At 44.5% G+C, this 20,688-nt stretch overlaps 1 protein-coding gene across 1 annotated transcript in view; it reads right to left on the minus strand.

Moving 5' to 3' along the window:
- Positions 1-3,094: 3,094 nt before the first annotated feature.
- The window catches only part of LOC144373839 (uncharacterized), an 89,280-nt gene continuing 71,686 nt past the window's right edge, over positions 3,095-20,688 (minus strand). Inside the window, exon 3 of the transcript XR_013433378.1 lies at positions 3,095-3,107. The gene's annotated coding sequence lies outside the window, so the exon portion shown is untranslated. The remainder of the gene's footprint in view (positions 3,108-20,688) is intronic.

Consider the following 20,688-nt stretch of genomic DNA (forward strand, 5'->3'; position numbering starts at 1 on the left):
CTTCTCTCAACTGAGAAAGTCTCTAGGTTTTGGCTCCTGGCCTATATGTATCATGAAACATTTTCTTGAAGGAAACAAACACTTTGCACTGAATAAACATATATTTGATATACCTCACCCAGAGACATCATATTGATGGTGGGACTGCAAATTGGTGCAGCCAATTTGGAAAGCAGTATGGAGACATCTTGGAAAGCTGGGAATGGAACCACCATTTGACTCAGCTATTCCCCTTCTTGGTATATTCCCTAAAGACCTAAAAAGAGCATACTACAGGGACACTGCTACATCAATGTTTATAGCAGCACAATTCACAATAGCAACACTGTGGAACCAACCTAGATGCCCTTCAATAGACGAATGGATAAAAAAATGTGGCATTTATACCCAATTGAGTATTACTCTGCATTAAAAAATGACAAAATCATAGAATTTGCAGGGAAATGGATGGCATTAGAACAGATTATGCTAAGTGAAGCTAGCCAATCCCTAAAAAACAAATGCCAAATGTTTTCTTTGAAAGTAACTAAGAACAGAGTTGGGAGGAAGAGCATGAGAGGAAGATTAACATTAAACAGGGGTGAGAGGTGGGAGGGGAAAGGAAAGAGAAGGGAAATTGCATGGAAATGGAAGGAGACCCTCGTGGTTATACAAAATTACATACAAGAGGAAGTGAGAGGGAAAGGGGAAAAAAACAAGAGGGAGAAATGAATGATAGTAGATGGGGTAGAGAGAGAAGATGGGAGGGGAGGGGATGGGGGATAGTAGAGGATAGGAAAGGCAGCAGAATACAACAGTCACTAGTATAGCAATTTGTAAAACAGTGGATGTGTAATCAATGAGATGCTGCAATCTGTATACGGGGTAAAAATGGGAGTTCATAACCCACTTGAATCAAAGTGTGAAATATGATATGTCAAGAACTATGTCATATTTTGAACAACCAACAATAAAAATTAAAGAGAAAAAATATTGATTCATTTTACAAATTCAGCAGCGTATTCTGAAATTCCTTTGTATACATATAATTTTACCCATTTTTCACAATTATTTGATAGGTGTCATGGATGTTTTAATTGTTAGAATTTGTGTGTGTGTGTGTGTGTGTGTGTGTGTGTATGTGGTTTGTAAACTTGGCATAAATTTGGCATTCTTCATGGGCCATGTTAGTATACACAACTGCTAACACATGCTTAGCAGTAATTATAAGTCACATTTCCTTCCTTTAATCTTTCCCTGAAAATGTGCCTTTCATGTGTAAAGACAAGTGTTTTCAAAATTGACTCTCTGGACAGATCTTTGGGCTCAGGTGTCAGTGTTCCAAACTGTGCCGGAAAACACCAAATCTGATTTCATAGGCTGGGCTGTCCTTAGCTCTGGCCTCCAAATTTATTCCCCTTTCTGGTTGTACAACCCATGAGACTTGCCAGAAAGGAAGAGCCATGGAAGACTTTAAGGAGGACAGCCACAGGATCCTCTTTGCTCCTAGCCTCTTGAGAAAATAATAAAAACAATAACATCAAGCAAACACATGGTCTAGAACCTTCTTCTGTAAATAATTAGTATTTACCATATTGATATGTGTGCTGTGGTCCAAATTTTATTTCATTGAGAGAGAGAGATAGTGTGTGCGTTTGTGTATGTGTGTGTGTGTGTGTGTGTGTGTGTGTGTGTGTATGTGTGTGTGTTTGATTCTGAAGAATCAAAGCCAGAGAACAGAGAAAATTCTATTAGCTGCATCTGGACAGCATTTGGCCTCCTTTCCTAGCAGGGAAGGATCTGAAGTCAATGGCAGAGCTTGTTCATTGTGTAGCCAAGTGTCTCTGCAGCATTTTTGATGCTAGAGGCAGCTGCAGGTGAATGTGAGGAAGTATTCTGCTGGGGATGTGGCTCAAGCGGTAACGCGCTCGCCTGGCATGTGCTGTGTTTGATCCTCAGCACCACGTAAAATAAAATAAAGATGTTGTGTCCACCGAAAACTGAAAAATAAATATTAAATTCTCTCTCCTCTCTCTCTCTCTCTTAAAAAAAAAGTGAGGAAGTGGTCTTGCTTTATAAAAACACCACCCTGATTCAGTGAGCCAGAGGCAGCCTGCAGTCCCTGTTTTTCTGTAAAGGCAGATTGCTGTGGATGGCCTCTGGCCTCATCATGCAGCCCTGCTCAGAGTAGAGGATTGAGGATCCAGGCAGATCCCTAGTTCCTTTTGACCTTTATTGCCATTGGGCCACCCCAGGGTCCTTGGACTCTACCTGGTCTTCTCGCCTGTGTTCAGAGGTTGTGAGATTTGGAATCCCCCTCTGTGGCAGGATCCCAGGCCCCCCAGCCTCTTGAGGGCAGGCACAGCCTTCCCTAATTGTGTTAGAGGGGGAGACTTCTCCCACTCATCCTCATCCATGCTCATCCCACATTTTGTAGCTTGACACCTGAGGACCTTTATTCATTGACTTAGTGGTTAGTGGTGATGGTTGCTAAGACTAAGTGACTCTTTCAAAGTCACATCACTTGTATGGTAGGGCTAGAGCATGGATCTTCCTAATTGATTTCATGGGACTCTCTTATGGAAACTGTGACTGCCTCCTAAACACACACTCTACATTTGGAGTGTCAAAATTTTTTCTTGGCACTGCCTCCTTGGCAAGTGTATCTTGTCTTCTACATGGGAATTTCACAAATATTTTTATTTGGTTTGTGGAAGTAATGTGGGGGAGATTTCATTTATACCTAGCATAAAGAAGAAATACCAGCTGTATTTTTTACACATAGATATTTAAAATTAACCTTACTCTGGATGTGCTTATATGAGTTGCTCCTTTGAATTTGTTAAAGAATTGTTGGCTGTGGAGCAAGGTAATGAGAAATGGATTTGATTCATTCTCAAGTGTCCTGAAGTGATGAATGTATTCAGGATATGAAGGTTTTTCTAGTCAGTTCGTTTAGCTCAGTCAGTGATGTCAGAAGAATGTGTCTGGTAGACTCTTTGGAGTAGATGTCAAAGTGGCCTGGTCGTACCCTGTCCAGGACTGAATGCTGAGCTTGAGTGGGAGCTTCTTGTCATTTCAAGCATTTCCATGAGTCTGTCCTCTGTTCTCTTGTAGAAAAGTGGTTTCTAAAAGGAAAGGAGAACAATCATTGAAGGTTTGGTGATTTGTTATTTATACCAATGTGATTTCAATGAATTTTCTATAATACAAAATTAAGTTCATACTGGTAAAATCTCATATGTCGAATAAAAAATTAAAATATTGGGGGTGGGGGATGAGGATTTGCACATCAAATATTATCGAACACCAAAACCTGTTTGTTTGTTTATTTGTTTGTCTTTTAATATAAATAATGAAGTGCCAGAAGTCCACACCTGGCATTCTGCCTCAGCCACCTTGTTTCCTGCCTCCAGGTGGCCCATTTGATCTGGGTGTTTGAAACACACTTTCCTGGGCTCACAGGCTCCCCGTGCATTCAATAGAGAGCAGCACCCAGGCATGTTGCCATCGCACTGAGTAGATATTGCCAGAGGCAATGGGGAGGTAGTGGTAGGTGAGGGAGGGAAGAGCTCTCAGGATGGGAAGATGACACAAGGCTCCTGGCCATGGTGTTTGTCTGCACATCCTGAGTGGGGCAGATCCATGCTCTGTGTCCCTGTACCCTCCTCTGTAGTCTGTGTTGGCAGCAGATCAGGGAAAAAGGTCAGAAGTGATCCAGTAACACAGGCACCAGCCCCCACAGTGTGTTCCTAGCCCTTTCCCCACCTGGCCTGGCTTGGCGCCTGTCTTACCTCAGGGGTGAGACCATATAGTCATCAGAGTGTGTCTGTGTCCCAGATCCGACCTGCATGGCCAACAAGCTCAGACTTTCAGGTGGGTCTTGGGCTGCTGCAACCAAATCCTGCCATCTGGGTGGCCTACAGCGGAGGAAGGGGCTTTTATCTGGCTTCAGGGGCGCAACACAACAGGTGTTATGCTATCCTAACGCCACACTCCCTCACAGGTTTCAAGCGGAGTGCCCCCCCCCCCCCCGCCAACTCTCCCAGCCCTTGATCACTCTCCTACTGCTGCCCACAATCTGTGGTTCCTCTGTGGGGCATCCAGTCTCTGCCTCAAAAATGACACAGTCTGTTTCCCCCAGTCTCCCTGGTCTCTGGGTCCAAGCGCCCCTCTTTCTACAAGAATATCACATATTGGATTTGGGCCCAGTTGATGCTGTGTTCCATCATGTGAGCTCTTTATAGCTTCATCACTGTGCAAAGACTCTCTTTCACACAAGGTCTCACCTAGTTTTGTGTGGACAAGAATTTTTGAAGGACACTATTCTACTAGTACACTTGCCTTTTTTCAAGTCTCCCCCCAGTGAGGCTTCCTGGCACCTCTTGTCCTAAGTTTTGTCCTGGAAGATTTTCTCCTTTTGTGTGTGCTCTTATAACTGAGTCTGTTTTGTGTAGTGGCAGTCAGTCCCAAATTTTCCAATGTATCTGCCTAGTCCACCCACAAAAGCAGGCTGCATCCCAGATCAAACCTGGCATACAGGCCACTGGCCCATTGCTCCCATCTCAGTGAGACTAGAGTGTGTCTATGCACAGACAGTTGGGTCCTTTGACCCTGACTGGATTGTGGCTCCATGGGGGTCGGGTGGTTTGGGAGATGGCAGATACAGGCAGACATTTATTTATACCAGGATTGGTCTGGCAGCACCATGCAAGAACCCAGGGAATTATAAAGAGGACATGCTCAGGTAAAAAGATAACCAGATGATGCCCTTGTATACATAGCTAAGGTGTCCCCTGAATGTCCTTGAGCACCTTCTTCTGGTTAGCTGTTCTAAAACTCATTCTCTGATGACATTTCTCCTCCCCTGATCCAGATGACCTGTCAGGGGGTGGGTACGAGCATCATCCATAGGTCCTTGACCACCATTTTCTCAACGACCAGAATCCAGAAGACTTGGGCTGCTCAATGTGGTTTCTGAGCATGAGAGTACATGGGACATTTAGTGGGGAGGAATGATCCACAGGGGCTCAGGGTAACCCACAGTCCAAAAAAGTGGGCCTTGGCCCAGAAAACAGCCAGAAATTGGGCCTTGTGCACAACAGAAACTGCAGTGATGGGTGAGTCATATCTGCAGGTTCTCAGTGAGGCCCCAGAGGCTACTGGATCTTCCTAAATGTGTTCTCCCTGGGCCTGGTCAGATGTGGCAAAGCTAATATCCATGAGGGTCAAAGAAGAGAGGCTGGTTGAATTGGCAGTTTGGTTTGTGACTCACTCATAAGGATGTCTTCTAATGAGCATAAGGAAAAAGCAAGGCCCAAGTGGGATCAGCACTGACGTAGACTGATGCAGCACCATGGCCAGAATGTCAGAAAGGAAGAATGTCAGGATTGCAGCAACTGGGAACAGGACTCAGTGAAGAATAAGTCAAGGCCAGGGGACAGCGTGATTGGGTAGTTTTTTGGAAATAATTTCAAGTCCTCTGTTTCTGGGTGCCCATCTCATAAAAATATCAGAATAGCCAAGTTCTTATTCCTTCCAGCATCAAAGAGGGGCATCAGAAGCAGAGAAGCCACAATGCTGATCTGTCAACAGTGCCAGTGCTCTTTCCTTTCCTGTGAGCCAGCCACTCCTAGCCTCCACGATGTCAGCCTGTCCACAATGGAACTCACCAACGTTAGGGCATGTATGATCAGTTCTCCAATTTTCATACACCAAGTTGTTTGGGTTGGCTGTGTCTCACATAGAAGGAAGGCTGAGCTCAAAATAGATCAAGGAAATGGGCAATGTGTAAGTGGCTGTGAATCTCAGTGGCTTTGGAGGCTGTGCAGGAGGGTCAGAAGTTCAAAGAGCCTCAGAAACTTATGGAGACCCTCTACCCAAGTAAAAAGGCCTGGGAATGTGTCTCAGTGCTTAAGTGCCTCTGGTTTTAATCCGTGGTACAAAAATAAGTCATTCAATAAGGAATTATAAAACTGAGAGTCTATGAAGGTGATTTCAGAAGCAGCCAGTTTCAACCCAAGCATCAATTGAGAGCAGGCTCAAGACCAGTGGAGGTTTGTGTATAACAAAAGTCAAAAAGAAGAACTAGCTGGGTGCCTGGAACACCTAGGTGTGACAGCATGTTTGCATTATGGCAGGAGGATGTCAGTGATGCTGGCTGTCTCCTAGATTTTGAAAACTTTGTTTTCATTATCAGATGTGGCATCTATTTTTGAATGCCTAGTCCAGATAAGGTGTTGACTAGCACAGGCAGAAGCATGACCAAAATGGTATGTGTCTGTTAGGCAGTCTTTCATGACTGTGACAGTTACAAAGAAAGGGGAGTAAGTTCTCTTTTGTCTTGGTTTCTCTACTTGCCATTCATTGAGAATTGATTTCATCTTGGGGTCCTGAACAGAGGCTGCATCTGGGCAGATAGTGTGATACATTTGAGAGAAAGAAGGAGAAGGTGGAGGGGGAGACAGAGGACAAACTGGAGGGGGAAGAGGATAAAGACATAAAGAGGAGGAAGAAAAGGAAGGAAAAGTAGAAGGAGGATGTGGAAGAGGAGGAGAAGGAGGAGGAGGAGCACGAAGATGAGAAGTGGTGAATGGGCAAGAAAGAAATCTTGAAATATTAATATTAGGAACAAGAAAAGGACCCAGAAATAGAACAAGAAAGTGCAGGACAAAAAGAACCAGAAGTAGAACAAGAACCAGAATAAAAATCTGAGAGATCATAATGAGAAACGAGAAAGGAGAGCTCATCTAGAAAACAATATCATTCTTCAGGGCATAGTCTTGCTGAGGTCATCTTATCTTTTTGCTCAGTGTACCTCTAATTTTACACCACCTCCCATTAGTGTATTCACCTATGGCTGGATTAATCCATTGGTGATGTGCAGCCACCCACCATCCAACGCTTCCCTGAATGCCCATGTGTGAGCATGGCTTCCCTGGGCAGAAAGGCCTAAGCACAGGAGCCTTTGCGGGGGCCAATCCTGATGCAAAGCCTAGCAGTGTCTCTTTGGCAGATCCAACCTGCACTGAGAAGTTCTGGGGCCCAAGGTGCTGTTTCCATTGCCAGGTGCTCTTTTGGTTTAGATCCTGTGCATCATCTTCCTCCAGGGAAGAATCACTGAGGGAGTCTTTGGTGGCACTGTAGCTGGATTGGAGGGCTCTCAAGTCTGTGGTGCAGGCCTGCCCTGGCAAAGACTCTCAGGGGTTGGGGGTGTCTTGTGGAATAATTCTTGAGTGTCACCTACCAATCATCTCCACCTCTCTCTAAAGAAGTCAAGGTCCCTGACCACGCAGTCATGTATCTGTCCATGAATCCGGGAATGAAGTATCATTTTATCCTGAGAAAACGCCCCACCATGAAGACAGCCTGGTTCAAGGGGAAGGAGGAAAACACCTACTTTATTCAAACTGAATTTCTGCTGATTGTCCCCTGGTGCTTACACCTAGGTGGGGAACAGACACTAGTCCAATACAATGGACTACTCATGCCCTCTTGAATTGGAGCTTTTGGGTGTTCAGGAAGGATAGATGGGAATAAAGAAGAAAGTGGTCAATGTTAAGGGGTTGATCTGAGATGAGGAGAGCAACAGCATGTCTGCTGCCATGTCTGAGGGGGTCTGTGTCAGGTGGCAGTGTGCAGGCCAAAAGTGCAGGGACAGGTATTTTGGGAGATGAGAATAGGACAGGATCTAGGTTGCAGTTTCCACTCTATGGGATCGAGGATATTGTTACACATGGGGGAGGACAGCAACAGGATATTTTTCATGTTCCTTGAACAAGGAGCTGAGAGGATGTCTCTGCAGAATTGATATGGATGTGGAGCAAGCACACCAAATGTCCAGGTAACTGCAGGACAGGAACCCTTTCCAATGACCACCCTTGCTGGATGAGGTGCCCTACTACACCCCAGCAGCTCTGAGCCTCTGGGGCCAGGAGCTCTCGTGGCTGTCTTTCAGCACTCCTGTGTGTGGTCTTCTTCCTGAGTCTGTTTTTGGCCCTGGCAATCAGGACCAAGCCTCTAGGTTTTGTGTCTGGGCCACACCAGATGCAGCCTGCTTCCTCAAGCAGACGTGGGATCTTGGGGGCCACTGTCCCATTCCTCCCATCTTGATGGGATGAGATTGTGTTTGTATACAGGTTGTGTGCTCCTTTTACCATGAGTGGAATATGGCTCCACAAAGGGTAATGGTAGGTCCAGGCAGATCACTGTACAGGGATTGGGCTCGTGGTCCATAGGAAGAGCCCACAGGACTACCAGGAGGTCTTCCTTGGGTAGTAGTGTCTTAAGATGGTGCCCTGATATTTAGAACTGAGTGTACCTGTCCTCTTGAGTGTACCTGTCCACAGTCCTTGAATAACCACTTCAAGGCCCATTTCCTGAAGACCTGTCTCCCATGCTCCTCCAGGTGACCTGTCAATACAGTGCTCATCATCATCCACAGGGCCTTCAAGCTACACTTCCTAAATGAAGAGAAGCCAGAAGACTGAGCTTGGCCAGATCATCTCCAACTGTCAGAGTAAGTGGGGGATTCATATGGTGGGGAGCAAGGTTAGGAAGTGGACTCAGTCAACTCATAGCACCAAAGAGTGCTCCTTGACCCAGAAGAACATTCAAACAGGGTGTGTTGGGGCTCATGCATAAAGAAAACTATGTTAATGCTGGTGTGATGTTTCCAGGTGTGACTCTAGTGTGACGCCAGGTATCCTCTCCTGGTCCTGAGCAGGCCTCCAGTGCTGACATCATTGAGGAGCAAAGAGGAAGGCTTCCTTCCAGGGCCACTGTGGCCCAGGTCTCTCTGATAGGAAGATGGGGATGCATGGGCTAAGGATGGAACTTACAGTTTTGTGGACTGAAGCAGGGCTATTGAAAGCCTTATGTAGGACCAGGAAACCACGGCCTGGGCAGAGCATGGCCAGGATTCTAGCAAGCAGAAATGGGACTAAATTGGAAGGAAATTACAGGCTGGGAGACAGCCTGAATAGTCTGACTTTGGATTCTCTAGTTGTCTCTACCTGAGTTCACCAGAAGTGATCACAATAACCAGGTTATTATTCCTAACTAAAGTCAGATGAGGGCTTTCTCAGCACATCTGACACAAAGCTGATCTGTTCATAATGCTAGTGTTTTTTTTATTTTCTATTTTTGTGAGCCAAATACCCACAGCAGCTGTGATCCCACAGCAATCTGTCCACACTGAAAACCACCATCCCTACACATTCTAGATTAAATTCTCTAATACCTTAACCTACTAAGTCTGTTCGGTTAGTAGTGTCTTACGGAAGAGAAATTCTGCGGCCTTCGTAGGCTAAGAAACTCATAGCAGAGACACATCTACCCAGAAGGGATAGAGAACAGGCTCTAGGCTAGAAGAGGGCTTCAGGAAACAGGTGTTCATAGGTAGGTGTAGCTGGCTGTCTGAACCCCACGGGGGTCATGGCATCCCTGGACCAAAGCACCGTGTTGGAGGGAAGCAGTCCCTTTGGAGCAATGTTCCTCAGTAGAACAGCATTTAAGATGTGGCCTCCATTCTAGGAAGCCTGGTCCACGTGGAAGTGGGCACCGACAATGGCAGAAGCGTGGCTCCAATATGGCATCTGTAACTGGTCAGCCTGTCCTCACTGTGGCCATATTTGAGTAAAATGAATTAGAGTGGAATCCTATGTTTTTCCTTCAGGTTTCATAGCTTTCCATTTGGTTCTGCTCTGAGGCTGTCCATAAAGTCTTAGTGTGTGGCAGTGGAGCTCTACTCAGCTCTTGCCAAACGGGCATAGAATGGGAGACAGAGGGTGAGCCTTGGGGTGAGGGAGAGAGAGAGAGATAGGAGGAGGAGAAATTCTACTTGGAGAATGAGGATTCAGTGGAGCCAACAGGGACAAGGTACTGTTGCCTAGGACACCACCCTGTTCAGGTCTTCCTCCAACCATGCCCAGCCTTTCTTCCAGATCCTACCACCTCCCAGTAGTGTATTTATCTTGAATGAGAATTTCATGTTGACATCAGAGCACTCACCATCCAATGCTTCCCTCCAAACCCACCTATGAAGATAGCTCATGTGGGGACCGAATCTTTGGCACAGGAGCCTTTTGTGGGAGATTTCAGATGTAAATCCAGTGGTGTGCTTTGGCAGGTGCAAGAGGACCTGGGATGTTCTGGAGTCCAAAGCCTTTGGTAGGAACCGACACTAGGTCTGTGGAAGTGCTCTGCCTAGTTCTTCCTCAGGGAGGACTGTGGAGGCTGTCTTGTTGGTATTGGTGCTGAATTGGAGAGCTTTCAGGTGTGTGGCTCTGGCCTTTCCAGGCTGAGGCTCTCAGATGTTGGGGTGTCCTATGAGACACCTCTTGAGTGCCACCTTCTTTTCATATACCCCTCTCTTCCCAGAGCTAGAGATTCCTCACCTTGCCAATGTTTTCTATGTAATGAACCCCCACATTCAATACAGCTTTGTACTGAGGAAGAGGACCACCCCAAATGAGAAGGATAAGTAGTTCCAGCCCAAACCTCCCCTTTGTGAGCATAGGAGGCTCAAGCTCTCCACAGGATCCTTCTAAGAACACTGCCCAGGCGCTGTGTGGCTGGGCAGCGCTGAAGCATCTTTTACATTTATTAATATTTGCTTCAAAATTTTGAAGTTCTAATTTGTAGTTTGACATTAGATATTTTTTATTTATTCCTTTTAGTAAACACATTCATTACTATATCATGTGTTTGTTGTTTAAACCAAGTACTTTTTAAAATATATATATATTTTTTTCTTGTCTGATACTTTGATGATTTGAGTATATTAATTATAGCAGTTATTCTTAAAGCACACATCCAAAGCAACAGGGAGGAATGTTTCATTCGATCACAAAGAAATTTTGTTTTTAGGAATATGGCAGATGGCATTATCTGAGTCAATTTTTCAATAGGAGAAATGAAATATCAAATGCCATGACACAGAAAAATACAAAGACACACACACACACACACACACACAATGGCTCACACACTCATTGAGAGATAGATAGTTTGAGTTAGTCTATGCTAAAATATTTTGGAGAAATTGTTCACATTTCTTCAATTTTGGAATATTTTCAATTGCATAACTTGTCTTGCAGATGAAACCCAAGTCTAAAAAGGACATGCCTGTGTGCTGCTGATGCGATTTTACACATAATCTGAAGGTCATGTCATGCAACATATTTTGTGCACCTGTGTTTTGACTGTGAACCATTCCCTGAGGTTGTGTGTGGAATTTTCTACTTGTATCATAACAATGGGGATCCATTGTTTTGATTTTGGAACATTTCTGATTTTAGTTTTTCAAATTCCAATGTTATGTAATATATATATATTTATATTTAATATATATTTAATTTTTCTTTACATTGTATTTAGCAATAACATGAAATCATAAATTTATTGTGTTAAACTTTCCCCTTCTTACTCACAGTAAATTAAAATACTATTAACCTATTCATGCTTATACCACTTAAAGTTACCTTTAATATGACTCTTAAGACTGCAAAATTTTGGAAATGATAGAGTAAGGACTAGTAAACCTTTTTCTGTAAAGTATCAAATAGTCAATATCTTAGGCTTTGTAGACCAAAAAGCATAAATCAAGGATATTGTGTGGGTATTTATATGCCACGAGTAAAAACACATTTCAACATTTTCTCCTTATCTCTTCACAATAAAATAGCCAGGGTCACAGGTCTTATAAAAAACAGCTGGTAGGTTGAATAGGGCTCAGGGGCCGTAGTCTCTGATTTAAATCACAAAACCAATGTGTTTTTGAGCCTTCTCTGAAATTTCTTAAAACAGCCAGTGAACATGATAAGAACACTCACAGGAGGGCTAGGAAAAGAGGAGAGTTGTTTGGTGGCCCGCACCCCACCTGGCCCCAGTCGGCGTTCACTGGATCCATCACCAGCGTCCTTACCACCTTTTCTTTCCAGGGTCTGGCAGTCCTGAGCACTCTGCCTGACACACAGTAGGCTTGAAAAAATGGGAGACAGTGTTTTTTCCTCACGTGCTCAAAGGAGGACATGCCAGCTTTCCAAACACTTGGATTCCACTGTAGGATCACTCTTTAACAGGCTGAGTTTTCATTCTCTGGAAACTCTGATTCCAAAAGTTGTCCAAGGAATAAGCTGAGCATTAGTGATTTTTTTTTTTAAAGTTCTTGAGGAAAATCTGATGATTCCAACCAAAAACCTGTGGCTCAGAGAGAGCATAATCTCATAATTACAGAATCAACTCCAAACCCTAGATTGGATGTTTTCATGCCCTGATTTATGGTCACAGGTGGTTCTTGCCCTCTTTGTGAGTCTTGGATTCCATATGTCAGCCAGTTGTCAACCAGTGTTCATTGAGGAGCTATTAAATGGCACACTAAGTGCTAGCAAAGCATGAGGAAGCAGAGGTCCTCCAACACTACAGCCTCCCTTCCTTACCTCCCTCCCTTTACCACCCCTTAGTTTTCCTCAGCCCTGTTCACCACCTGGTATCTAAAATGTGTTCTAGTTTCCCCATGAGAGCCAGAGCCTGGTAGCAGCTGGCCCACTGGTATTCCCAAGGCCTGGAACAGTGCAGGGAAGCCAGGCAGTGTGCTCAGCCAAGACCTGTGCTAACAGGGGCCGGAAGTAGGGAGCAATCTAGCTGTGGGGGCCAACTTTCCAGCCCACCCAGGGCAGGGCCTGAGTCTCAGCCTCCTCTGTCTTGGAAGCAGCAATCAAGAATGCAGCCTGGTTTTCCTCCCAGATATTTGGTCTGAAACCGTGGATTTCAGCCTCGGTTCATTCATTTATAAAACTTAGAAAACACTGTAAGGATTAAACAGGATGAAGTCCCATGTGCAGCAGAAGCTCCCAAAGTAGTAGGTCTATGTGTTGGTTTCTCTTATTACCTGGAATTTTATAAACAGACCACAGTTGTAGAAGTTCTCTGAACATGTCCAAAGAGAAACTGAGTAGCCAGCAGTGTGCCTGTGACATCCTAATGACGAGGTCTGACAACTTGCATCTGCTTTCTGAAATATATTTATTGAGCTTCTGTCACATACTGGACACTGTGCTAGGGTCTTGGGATTTGGGGTAATAAGCCAGACTCAGCTTTTGCCCTCATGAAACTTACATTCTGTGTGGAACTGGTGACAGATGAGAATCACCAGAGCCAAGAATCCTACAGCACAGCCCTGAACACATGAAGGCAGTGAGGTCTATGTGGCCTTCAGGTCTGTGTCAGAGTCAGAGGTGAACTTGACGTGGAATCTAAGGAGTCAGAGGATGGTTCCCTGAGCAAGTGCCACTGGAGCCCAGATTTGGACCATGTGAAGGCATTCATTAGAAGAGAAGGAGGCTGGAGCTGGACATGGAATGAGAACAGGATGAAGGCCAAGGCCAGCTCGGAAACTTGGAGATTTCACCTCAGAAGGTGGCAGAGCCAAGCAGTCAGGGGCTGAGTCTGGTCCTTCTCCAATTTTTGTGTGTCACAGGTCCCTTGGACATCTTGCTAAAATGCAGATTCTGGTTTCAGGTCTGGGTGGGCCTGAGAATTTGCATTTCTAATAAGTTCCCAGGTGCAAGTCTGCTGGTCCATGAACTGAGTTTGGGGGAGGAAGGTTTTTAGGCCATGTCTTTGTACTAAGAGACAAAAGGGATTTTTCCGAAGACCCCTCTGGATGTTATGAACCTGTCTTACCATTATCATGAAGCAAAAATCCTCTGCCTGGAACTTGTGAATTCTTGGGAAATCTCTCTCTCTCTCTCTCTCTCTCTCTCTCTCTCTCTCTCTCTCTCTCTCTCTCTCTCTCACACACACACACACGCACACACACGCACACACAGACACACATGAAGGAAGGAAGGAAAGACTGGGGGGGGACGGGGGGGAAGAGAGAGAGAGAGAGAAAGAGTTGACATCCTTGCTTTTTCCTGGTTGCTGCTGTTGATTTTTTGCCAACATTCAACTCAGCCCCAATCATAGTTGACACTGCCTTGAACCGTGCCTTTTCCCAGTGGGAACTCCGTTGCCTGCGGGTTGCAACTTAGAAATTCTGGAAGGCAGTGGAGAGACAGCCCTGTGCACCCACACTTGCTTCTTTTTTTAAAAAAAAATCCTAGGCTTGCTAAAAAGAAAACACACACACACACACACACACACACACACAGGTTCAGGTAATCTTTGGAAAGCAAAGATAACCACACATGAGATTGAAATGAAATCTTACAAACACTAATGCATCTCAGAGTCAGTCCTTAGAGGATTAAAGAACTTGTTGACCTTGGCTGTTGATGTCTAAGCTGAGACCCAGGTCAGAAATCTCAGCACTGCAGTCCCCCCAGGGAGGCTGATCATGGTGGGGTTGAGATATCCGGAAGGTGACTGGGAAAAGCCAGTGGGCGGGCACAGAGGAATGCAGGTCCAGGGGTCAGGGTGATGAAAGTGGATTTGATATGTTCTCTGGTGACATTTAGGAGGACAGGTGAGAAAGAGAGCTGCTGACACACAGCCTCCACGGCACGCCTGCCAGGTACACAAGGCCTTCTAAGACCACCTGGGAGAAAAAGATGGGCCCACAGAACACTGCCCTGTGAGCAGTCCCAGAGGCTCTTGTTGAGTGTCCCCAAGCACAGGTTGAACCCCCTGCTCACTACTCCATTTAAATAAGCACTTCCATAACTTTAAATCCAAGGTGGCTCCTGTTCAGCATGAGCACCTTTCCTGGCAGCTTGTGCAGCACAGTGAGTGAGCAGCTGCTCTCCAGGAGCAGTTTGGACAGAGCATTGCACATGCTTCAGCCCAAGGCAGCAGCAGCCAGGGCACAGGGCTTCCGAGACACATGGAGTTCAGCCACGAGCACATGCATGTTGCAGGGAGCGTCACTCCAAATGAGCACATCACTTCCTCATGGGCATGAGGAGCCTGGGAAAACCACCATCCAGAACAAACTGCCAGAAAACTGGCTTCTCATGCCTCAAGAGCACAGGTGTGCCGCTGAGCGTGTCGGTCCAAAAGAGCAAACTGCGTCTGACCGGTTAGTCTGTGAACAATCCCAGGTCCACCGAGAGCAAGCAGGCGACCCCCAACCTTCTCACCAGCTTCCCCCCACCCAGCTGACTCTGACACCCTCATTTCTCTCCTGCATCCTTCACTCCTGACACTTGAAATTTTTTTTTCAAATCCTGAGCATCTTTATCATTTTAGGGTTTTCATTTCCCATTTTGCCTAATAAATAAATGTATCAAAACCTGAAAGGAAATGAAAGTTGTAAAGAACTTTTGGCCCTAAGGGGGGGAAAAAAGATGGTAAGCTGGACTTGGAATGTGGTTCTTTCGATCCTGTTGACTTATTTAGGGAATTATATTTTCCACTCCCCATAAGCTTCTTTATTAATCTTATGCACAAAAATATACCAAAGATCTCAAAAGAATGCATCTCCTTCTCAAGACATCACACACTGTTGTTCTAGGAGTCCTTAGGCTGGTTTTGACCCTCACCATCATAAACACCCCATTAGCATTTATTGAGCACTTATTATGCACCAGGTACACATACAGCATGCCCTAGATATAACCTGTATAAAACACATGGTGATCTCATAACAGAGTGGGGGGGGATATTTGAGTTAAGACACTAGTGCTGAGAAGTTTAAACAGCTTTTCTAAAGGGAGACAAAAAGGAAATAACAATGTGATTTTGAACCACAGTCTGACTGACTTCAAGGCCTGGATGCTAACCCTACAGAGCAGGCAGTACAAAGCCCAGTATCCATCCCCTTGTGCTGCAAATGCCAGCTTGATTTTGCTTTGGCCGTCAACACGGCTGCCTCCTGAGGTCCTGGACATATTCTTGGCAGAGGTTGGTGGCTCAGAGGCCAGTCACTAATTATGGGGGTTGTGCAGAAACATGTGGGTTCATGGAACCTCCATATCATGTGCCAGGGTTCATGGAAGAAGGCCACTAGGCCACACGGACAATGCTGCTAGGTGGACATTGCAACCAGCATGTGCAGAGATTCTGAAGGAAAGAGTCAAGGAGAGAGCCCTGGTGCCAGCCCATCCCACGGCTCTCTTCCCAGCTGCTGAGCCAGGGCTGCACTGAGTCACCAGAAGATGCATGGTGTATGGGGTGCTACCACAGGGCTCACCCAGGCTTCTAAAGGTGCCGGGGTTGTGTACTAAGTGTGGCTTTGGAGTCAAACACACTTGGCCTCCAATGTGCACCTCATCCCTGTTTACTGTATTAGCACATTACTTAGGAGACCTCAGCCTTGTTTCTTTCTTATCTGGAATATCAGATCATTGTGTGTCCACTCCCTATTGAGAGGAAGACCAAAGGAGGTCAGGTGCACCAAGGCATTTGGGACAATGCCTGGCACAGAGTGGGTTTTCTGGAAATGTCAGCACGTCTCATGAGGACAGTTTCTGAGAGGGAAGGAGAGGGAAGGAAGGCACAGAAACACAGAGGCCCCATTAGTACCCTCAGTGAGGAGTAAAAAAGGCCAACTGAAAATGAAGAGAGCTTCACAGCACATTACTGCTCACCATTGTTGACACAGGAAATCAACACTTAGATCAGGAAACAAACATACACAATGAGCCCCAGTTCCTGGACAGCCGTGGATCATCTTCACTCACCCATTGATTCTTTCACCCTTCATTTTAGCCAGGCATCATCCAGCCTGCCATCTACCCATCCTTTCATCCAGCCAGCCTGCCACATAGTCATCCATCCACCACCCACCCACCCACCCATCCTTCCATCCTGCCCTCCATGCTGCCATGTATCCTTCCATCCATCCATCCACCTACACATCCTGCCATATATCCATTCGTCCATTCACCTTCCCTGGGAGGCTGGTCCTACAACAGCTCCTACACATACCCAGGTTCATTGCACCTTAGGAATGCAGGCAAATATTCCAGTAATATCCCCACCAGACTGCATTGCTCTTCTGCTGGAACCACTCTGTGGAATCCCACCACACTTAGAATGGAATCTAGAAGGCTGTCCTCGCTCTGCCCCTGTCTCATCCTTAACACTCTCTCTCATCTTCACCCATTCAGTTCCAGTAGTCTCAGACAAGCGAGTCCATTCTGGACTCAGGTCCTTGGTATCTACTGCTCTCTCTGCCCTAGATGCTTCTACCAGCTCGGTGGATTGCTAGACTCTCACTTTTTCAGTCCTGACAATCACCACTGGAGAAATTCCACTCTTGACTACTCTATTTAAAAGAAAATATTCCCAGCTCTCTCTCTCTAAAACCCAATAATTCTGGTTTACTTTTGTGAAATGCAATTAGCACTTTTCAATAAATATATTTAGTCATTGTTGAACTTTTTTGTGCATTAGATTTTTTTAGACTCGCAAGAATATTAGCTGTGCCAGGGAAGGGATATTGTTTCTTCTCCCCTCCCCAATGCTATATACTTAGCATTGAGAATGATGCCTGGTTCCTAGTAGGTGCACCATCACTGTTTGCTGGATGAAAGAATGAATGCATGAATACATGTTTACATACATGAAAAAACAAAACTTTGTGCATTCATGACAGTAGTTGGTCTGAAAGGTCCATATCCCTCACCCCCTGCACAGGTGTAGACATCACAATGGATGCAAAAAAGGGTCCTTCCTGGTAAATTGCCATGGCCAGTCTAGATAAAGAATCAGAACAGATGAGCAACTTGGGCCTTGGAAAGAGGGAGTGCTGAGTTTCAAACCCAGCTTGATTAAAATGAGTTGTCTCTCATGTTATCCACACCCCTGTCAGCAAAACAGGGATCATATCTGCATGTGTGCATAGGAAGGTATAAGGACCAAGACCCAGTGAGGTCTCCCCACCAATGAGAGGTCCCCCCTGACTGCCCACACTTATGTTGTCCCAATTTCTGCTCTCATAATTTTGTTTATATGAAATGATTGTTATCATGATGTATTTTTCTATATGAAAATTACCTTTTTCTTTATACCATTACATGGATATTCTCCTGCCTCCTCAACGGAAAGGCAAGTCTGCCAGGATCAGAGCCATACTGTCCACTCCCAGGCCCCAGCTATTAGAATAGGACCTGGCACAGAGTAGGAACTCAAGAAGTAATAGCTATTTAAATGAGTAAAGTCAATGTTAAAGCAGTTGGGACAGTGCTGGTATATCACGAGAACTATTGTCTCAGCAGGTGTCATTATTTCTATTTTTTAGACTGTTGGGAGCACTGTAATTCCTGTTCCTGAAGAAAGTTTTCCTGAGCTGCTGCAGGGCTCCAGACAGCCCAGCATAAGCCTGTCCCAGTCCAGAGGCTCCCAAATCTCTCAGCCATTGTATTGCTAATTTTAAAACCCCCAGTGCACCCATGCCTGATTTCCTTCAGTTCCCTAGACTCCTGGGTCTATGATAATTGCTGTGTAGCTCATTTCCCATCTGGTATGAAATTTCCAAGGTCTGGCTATTTAGAGTAAAAATGCACTTTCCCTCCTATCCACATGGGATCAACTGGGTTCTGAGTACTTTCTCAGACCCAGTCTCATACAACCCTTTCAACAAACCTGGGACATAAAAAAACTACCACTGGCCCAGTTTTATAGATTAAAAGGTAGAGGTAGAGATTTGAGTTGGCTGACTGAGCTGACCCAGCCAATGAGGAGACAGAACCTAGAGATCTGACTTGGACCAGCCTGACTTGTGTTCCTCATGGCTCTCCTGTGAGGCTCATCTTCAGAGCTTGCTTGGGGCTACCTTCCAGCATGATGCAAAGTTGCAACGAGAACCTCAGTCACTTCCTCTTATTCAACTGCTCCAACCACAATCTAAAAGTTAATCCCAAGGAGAAAACAGGAAGACACGCAAAGCAGTGTACCCAACTTTCCAATAAAGGAAAATACCTGAGGGCAATTTTGATATAAAGCCCACTTTGTGCTTTTCATTTGGACATTTCTTCTATACCAAATGGGAACAAACGCATGGGCCAGATTTAGCTCTACAGCATCATCTAGCCCAGAAGCTACATTCATATCTCCCGGGGGTGTAAGAGAAAGCCCCCTAAATACACAGAAAATTCCAAAGATCTGATCAATGGAAGTGATTTAAAGTAAGCCCCATGCTTACTTTATATAGAATCATTTATATGCTGCTGTTCTTGTTTACACAATGTTTTTTACCCTATAGATAACCTTGACCCTTGTCTCATTTTTGTGTGTCCCATATCACGGATTTTTCATGATCCAGTCAAGGAATATGAAAGTTCCTTGCAAACTCATTACAGGCAGAATGGCTGCTGCCAACTCTATTTTTATCTCTTGTTTCCCTTTGTAACTATATTCATTATAAACAATAACTGTGTTCTGCCATCTTAATATCTAAATTATATTATTTCCATAGAAATGCCTTAGATGGGCTTTAAGAAGAAAGTTCAGGTATGAGTTCAGTGAATTCATTCAGTTCTGAAAGCACAACTAATTCAGCTCAGTGATCTGAGTTTTTTTGGTAACAGAAGCTGCAGAATGCTGTCCCTCTCCTCCCTCTTTTTAACCCACTTTAGTGTCTTGTAGCTTTGCGTAAACATGAGACCTTTCCTTTAGCATAAATGGACATTATATACCTTTTCAATTAGCATAGTCTTTGAAAAGAGATGCAGAAGACCTAAAAACTCCTTAAAAATCTTTTCTGCTTCTGTGCTTATTATTTGCCAAGAGAAAATGTGTTGTTAAAATGCAATGTTATTTTCTCCTTATGCTGCTGATATAACGTTTTTGATGTTGGACCCTAAGATAGTTCCTGCAGCTTCTGGATGGTTTCTTTTGGGTTCATATGCCCACTTTCATTATCTAAAATTAAATTTAAAGGTTATACATTATAATCTTTGTGGATCCAGAAAGAGCTTATTAGATTCAATTTCAGGCTGAGGGAGAAGATACAGGGCATTTAATTATTATTATTTATAAAATAAACAGATGGCAAGGGTATTCTTATTTAGGTGAGAAAAATCCAAGACAAATGCTTTTAGAAGTGATCCACGTATTTTTTTTCTTGTGTAATTTCTCTAAGCTCTTAGCTCTAAAACTTTTGCATTATATGTTTTCCTGTTGTTAGGCATTCAAAATATTATTGATGTATTATTAGTAGCATTATCCAGCTGTGCCTGTTGTTAATTTTACTTTCTAAAATTTCAAATATTTTTAGGCATTACTTTGGTGTCTGAGAATATTTGAGGATACCTAGGGGACATCTTTTTTTTATAAAGATAATGCAAAAGATTGAGAGAGGCAACAATTGGAGATTCCAGATGGCCATTTTAATGACTTTCAAATAGCTTCAAATTATTTCATCATCTCATTTATGGAGTTTGCTTTGGAAACATATCAGCAGTTCCCACTTGGATTTTGCATTGTTTTCTGCATGCTTGTGTGAATACAAAATGTTCCCAGAATAGACCTGAGTTGGATGTCCTCAAGATCATTTCTAGAACAAAAATGAACCAGTGAACACAGGCACCGGCTCCTGACTCTCACTCCCTAAATAGTCATTAAAGGGGACAGGATCCACAGATGTGCCTTCCAAGTAGTTTGCAGACAGAGTCCAGCAAGGACAGTGGGCTCTGAAATATCTGATTTTTATTACCATTTCTTAAAAACCTGGTGTGCCTTAAAAGCCATTTGAACGACATATCTATTATTTCTCCTGAAAACAAAGGTTCTAAACCAAGTGAGTAGGAAAAAAATAAGAAA

The sequence above is a fragment of the Ictidomys tridecemlineatus genome, unplaced genomic scaffold, assembly GCF_052094955.1.
Source record: "Ictidomys tridecemlineatus isolate mIctTri1 unplaced genomic scaffold, mIctTri1.hap1 Scaffold_51, whole genome shotgun sequence".
NCBI lineage: Eukaryota > Metazoa > Chordata > Mammalia > Rodentia > Sciuridae > Ictidomys > Ictidomys tridecemlineatus.